General features: G+C 34.2%; 2 non-coding genes across 2 annotated transcripts; both read left to right on the top strand.

Annotated features, from left to right (window-relative positions):
• Window positions 1-378: 378 nt before the first annotated feature.
• On the top strand, window positions 379-471 carry TRNAY-GUA (transfer RNA tyrosine (anticodon GUA)). The gene is made up of 2 exons: window positions 379-415; window positions 436-471. It is a non-coding gene; the product is annotated as a tRNA-Tyr (tRNA).
• A 4,880-nt stretch (window positions 472-5,351) lies between these two features.
• On the top strand, window positions 5,352-5,444 carry TRNAY-GUA (transfer RNA tyrosine (anticodon GUA)). The gene is made up of 2 exons: window positions 5,352-5,388; window positions 5,409-5,444. It is a non-coding gene; the product is annotated as a tRNA-Tyr (tRNA).
• Window positions 5,445-5,844: the final 400 nt, after the last annotated feature.

The following is a 5,844-nucleotide window of genomic DNA, read 5'->3' on the forward strand; positions in this document are numbered from 1 at the left end:
TAATGCACTCAGAATCCCCACGGACATGATGTTGTCCACTACATACTTGGCCGTGAATCGAACAAGGGAGTCCATTCACCAAATAAAACACAACTTCCAGTTTGAACTATTTCAACGAAGAAAACATGATTTTATTTTATTTTCTCAACTATCTGTCTAACATTGAAATGTACCAAACACGTTGATGTTTTAACTACAAATACATTATTTATAATGTTTAAATTCTTTACTTTAATAATTCTTCCGTGCAAAGAAGTTACGCGTTTTAATGATAAAAATCGTCTTAGTACTACAAATGGAAGGGAAAAGCAGGAGTTATAAGTAAGAAGACAAAACCTTCTTCCATTACTGATTACATGAAAGATCATTCGTTGAATTCCTCTGGTAGCTCAGTTGGTAGAGCGGTGGACTGTAGATGAATCGCTAAAATTAGATATCCATAGGTCGCTGGTTCAAATCCGGCGCGGAGGAGTACTTTTGTTGCAGGAGTAAAAGTCTTAATTTCATTCTCTCGCAATCAAATTTTCGATGTAGTTTGCTGAATTATTTATAACTTTTCTGCTTCTCACCGCCACAAGTTGAACAAAGCAAGCAAAATGTATGCGTGTAAGTTTCAAATAACCTAAAATAAAACTTGCACACAAATAACAATTTTCTTAATAATTTATATATCAAATTAGGGAGAATAAATTGTGTAACACGAATCATATATTTCACTAGATAAAGCAATATGTCTGAATGTTCCGGTGTTTCTATTTATTATATAATCTAATTTTAAATAATGTGATACGAGAAACTAGATGCTGATCAACAATGACAATGTTTTTAAGAATATTATTTTGCATGGAACCAAATAGATGCTTACCATGTCTGTGAACTTCCTTTAAACTTACTGCATAAAATTTATTATGGCAACAAAAAATTGATGAACAATTAGCTTAGCTAAAAATACAAAACCCAAGTTTCCCTTTCCCTTACAGTCTACTTTTACGTTAATAAACTAAAAGAACAATACAATTTTCCTCCTTTCTCACACACGTTCATCAAATGAGGATTGAAAATGAGAACTCAAATACGTGAGTACAATTCATAGAATAATGTGGATTTAACTAGCGAAGGATTAAACGTATATCTGGCGCTATTTCTTCCAAAAATAAAAGTGAAATCCCTCTTGAAATTTTATTTCCAGAACCATATAAATAAAGCTGAATGATAAATTGTCTGTTATTCGTTCCACAAATCCACGTCAGTTCTGCGTTTGAAATAAATGCTTGAATATAGCACTTGGATAAGTTCAGATATTTATTACGTCAATTTCTTTAAAATGTATATCGTAAGAGGATAACATTCAAAATTTACGAGAAAATAGCATATCTTACAGACCATTAACGTTAGGTGCTATTTCTGCAATAACCATTCTCTGTGTTGTTCGTATCCAGATCGCTAGAGAAATAAGATATTGAATACTACCTGCACCTAGTACTTGCTACCGATAATCATTCTCCCTCTAGACTACCTTCTGTATTTGTCTCTAGTATGTTTTCTTCCTAACGCTCTTAGCCGTTGGCAACTCTGTAGAAACCTTCTGCTATGACTTAACTAGCGATACTAGCGAATTCCAAGGAAAAGAATGTCAGCGTTTGGTGGACCTATATTACTAACTAAAGCCTGGGAAAATGTAGTAAGAATCAGTGATTTTTTAAAAATAAATCGTTCAGAACTATTTTGTTTTAAACGATTTTAACTGTACCCTAATGCCAAAATTACTACTACTAGAGAAATTCCGAAGCTTATCAATGCCAGTGCTACAATCTCCTGATTACTAACCATCAGTTAAGATACCGAGATGATACAACTTGGTCGCGGCAGTAATGCTATTTTGTGTAAAACTGCTAGTTAGTCCCATGACCAGGTTGTTTCATCCCGTTTTCTAATGTTTAGTAATCAGAGAGATATGAGGAGTTTGTGAAACTGGTCCACAGATATTCCGTACAGTAAATTCAGTCAGTGAATATCCAATTTTATCGCAGATTTATATTTGTTCTTTGCGAAAATATGAATTTCTAAGAAAATTAAGCATTCAGCATTTCTGAGAATATTACATTGTAGGAATTATGCAGAACAGTAAATCAGTGGTGACGAATTTTCAACAGGATATTCTAACTAATGGCTCTCCTTCAAATCTAATCTGAAAACTAACAATATTAATTTAGTATCGATTACAGGATAATAGCGTTAAGTTGCTTCAAGTACATTTATTTTAAGGCTTTAAAACATTCGAAGCTCAGGATAGAAATGAGGGAAATGATTCGATAGGGCAATAAAAATTTCCCTACTGACGCCGAGGAAGAATTTTGGTAAACTCTTCAATCGAAATATTTACCCACGAGGGATCATCACATCATCTTCTGAATCTTAAGTTGATGTTCTACCGCTGAGATTTGGCCATTCGGTATGACTGTGAAGTGTTTATATATTTGAATTGACATCAAATTCTAAAAGCTAGTGAAGGTAAACAAACGAAAGAAAGAAAAATGCCACGTATGCTTCTTTTGGTGTAAGGAGTCCCAATTGAAATGTTTGTTCTAACACCCTTTGATATTAGGAAAAGAAAAACACATTTCCTCTTTTTGCTTCAAAGAGTGTTTAATTTATAAATTTCATGAAGTACAGGGAAATTCATTACTTAGTTTTAGATGCGATATTATTATGCGGCATTAAACCAAATCTGAAACATGTGATATTTACTTCCATCATTCCATCCGGCAAATTAGTGTGACCTGCCCCAGTGGGAATTTTTCGGGCTGATAAAATTTGAGATGACTGCTGCCATACTATAACATTGAGATTCGATTTATCTCAAGTAGATGCAGACATGCCAGAAAGTTTGATTCTTGTAGACTAACTAGTTCAAAAGCTGTCGAAGATAAAGTCTGGAGAATATAATTCTCAACGAACAACATTCAAACAAATTTATCAAGAATGTTTGGAAACATGCAAAGAAAATAGTCTTAAAATTCCAGAGCCGGAAACAGATAAGCTATAGGGGTTCCTCGTGAAAACGAATTAAACATTTGCCTTCAAAATATCACAAATTCAATTTGGATGAATCTCTTCCTTTATTGGAAGCAGAAAACGAATTTTCTAAAGATACTGTACTAAGAGGCATTTTTCTGCCTACTATTCATAAGGCAATCACTGAGACGTAAAAACGCTTTGGATTACGTAGCAAAATCATTAGATCAATCACCACTCCACATCCAAAAAGTGAAAACTTTCTAAATTACAACATTGTCGAGCCTATGAACCGGTATTATGGAAATGATCTCGAAATACTCAAATATGAACACAAAATCCCCCCAATTAAATTGTATAAAGACGAGAGAAACCCAAAGTTGATTTCTTGATTAATTTAGATCGTTAGATCTTGATGAAGTTGTTGATAAGTTTGCCGCTGCCCACAAGAATAGAAAGATCCTCTTTTAAGTAGAGGCATGAACCTATAAGTTATTTTCTTTACCTGTAAAAGTGTATTTCTCTGTTTCCACCTAAATCAACAAGCCACACTTGTTTTAAACGCCGTGATTAAATAACTACTTACTTATACTAGAAATCGATTGTATTAATGTACCCTAGTTGTTTCAGGTAGTAAATTCTTACATTTTCACTGTAAAAGAGTAAAATCATAAACAACAAAGATTCACACACTGGAGATGACCCCTCAAAATTATCTTGGGCCCTTCATTGGCCCCTCCTGGAAAAAATTCTAGCTACGCTACTGGTTTGAGTATAGCTTCTTCATGTCTCAATATAAGCAGATGTTGATCGTTATAATTTGGTATAAAGTGCAAAGTATCAAGATGCTCACGACGGGGCAGCACAACCGTGCCTCCATTTAAAATACACTTTTGCACATATCTAACACTTTACTCGTTCAAGGTTGTAAAGATACACATGCGGTTTTCGAGGATTACGTAATAGAGACCAAGCTAGAATTGTATCAAATATTTTATGTTTCTCTTTCATGGAATGGAGATCAGTTCCTGGGCAATGTTCTCAGTGTTTTTTTAATGTTTCCAAAATCAATTGCAAGAAGCTTGCGCCGATGTCCTTAATTTTCCTGTTGCCTTTTGAAAATAGCTCTTTCGTGTCTCAATACAAACGAATATTCATTGCGATAACGATATAATGTAGTGTCCTGTGGTAAAAATGGGTAGTACAATCGTATCGCCGCTTGTTATACGCTTCTGAACATGCTATTTCAATACCCGGATATTAATATGTCACTTTCGTTAAAATAAATATCATAAAGAGATATGCAGAATTTATACCAAAGTACAGTATCCCACGACTTCCCCAAATTTAGCTAGGTAGAATAATTCTCCTCTTTAAGCCTATCGGAAACATCTGGCTTTCAGTTCACAGAAGAAAACAAGAGAGAAGTTGACCCTTTCAATCAAAATTTAAATCACTCGCAGCTCACCTTTATTAGAAAATAGAAAAGTCCACAGGTTTCTTAATATTTTATTGATTACCTAACAACTGTTTTCATCATTGTCGTTAACAAATAATTCTATATAATACATAATAATTGGTGAAATGATATGAAATATATCAGTTTAACATTCGACAATTATGCTGTTTAGGCACAGGAAAACGATTAAAGCAAGTGGTAATATATTGAAAGAATTTACCGGAATGAGAATGTGGGAGGACAGAAGAAAATTACTGAAACGATATTGTCTGTTTCAAACACACATGGCTGAGAATTGAACCAAGGACTCCACGCACCAAGTAAAACACATTCTATTTTGAAGTATTTCCCGCAACGAAAATATGCTCATTTTTTATTTTCTTAACTTTTGGACAGGGGTCGCGGTGGCTCAGGGTAGAGCGTTCACCTCTGGTGCATGGGGTCCCAGGTTCAAAACCTCCTCCCACCAACTGAACTTTGTGGTGGACAAACACCGTGTGCGTGGGTTTTCTCGGGGTTCTCCCGTTTCCTCCTACTTTCTTCATTCCACTATTTAATTCACTTCTCATAATCACCGTCTCCTTTAGCCTAATAGGCATAACCGTGGAATGTAAAACTCAAAGATTTCATTTCGTTTAATTTTTAATTTTTGGACAAATTTTAAAATATACTGAACACACTGATGTTTTTATTACGAACTAATTCTTAAAAATGTCTTAACTTTTTACTTTAATCTCTATCCCGTGCGAAGAAATTACGTATTTTAAAGGCACTAACTGTCTTTTTGCTAACAATGGGAAAAGAGAAACAAGAACTATAACGAGCAAAAGAAAACTTTTCTCCATTACTGGTTACATGAATAGCTATTTAATAAATTCCTCTGGTAGCTCAGTTGGTAGAGCGGTGGACTGTAAATGAGTCGTAATAATTAGATATACATAGGTCGCTGATTCAAGTCCGGCCCGGAGGAGTACTTTTGTTGCAGGAGCAAAAGTCCTAATTTCATTCTCTCGCATTGAAACTTTCCATGTAGTTTGCAAAGTCAGTTGTAACTTTCCTGATTATCACAGTCACTAGTTGAACAAAGCAAGCAAAATGTATGCGTGTAAGATTTTCAAATCACCTGAAATATAAACAAAACTTGCACACGTATTACAACTTTCTTAATAATTTTTATATCGAAACTGGGAAGAATAAATTGTTTAACACTATTCCTTTATTTCACTAGGTAAAAGAATACTCCTGAATGTCCTAGTGTTAGTATTCATTATGTAATCTAATTTTAAATAATATGATAACGAGAAGGTACATGCTGGTCAAAAGTGACAATGTTTTAAAAGTATTATCTCTCATGAAAACAAATACATGCC

The sequence above is a fragment of the Thermobia domestica genome, chromosome 15 (genome assembly GCF_964235325.1).
Source record: "Thermobia domestica chromosome 15, izTheDome1.hap1.1, whole genome shotgun sequence".
In the NCBI taxonomy this organism is placed as follows: Eukaryota; Metazoa; Arthropoda; class Insecta; order Zygentoma; family Lepismatidae; genus Thermobia; species Thermobia domestica.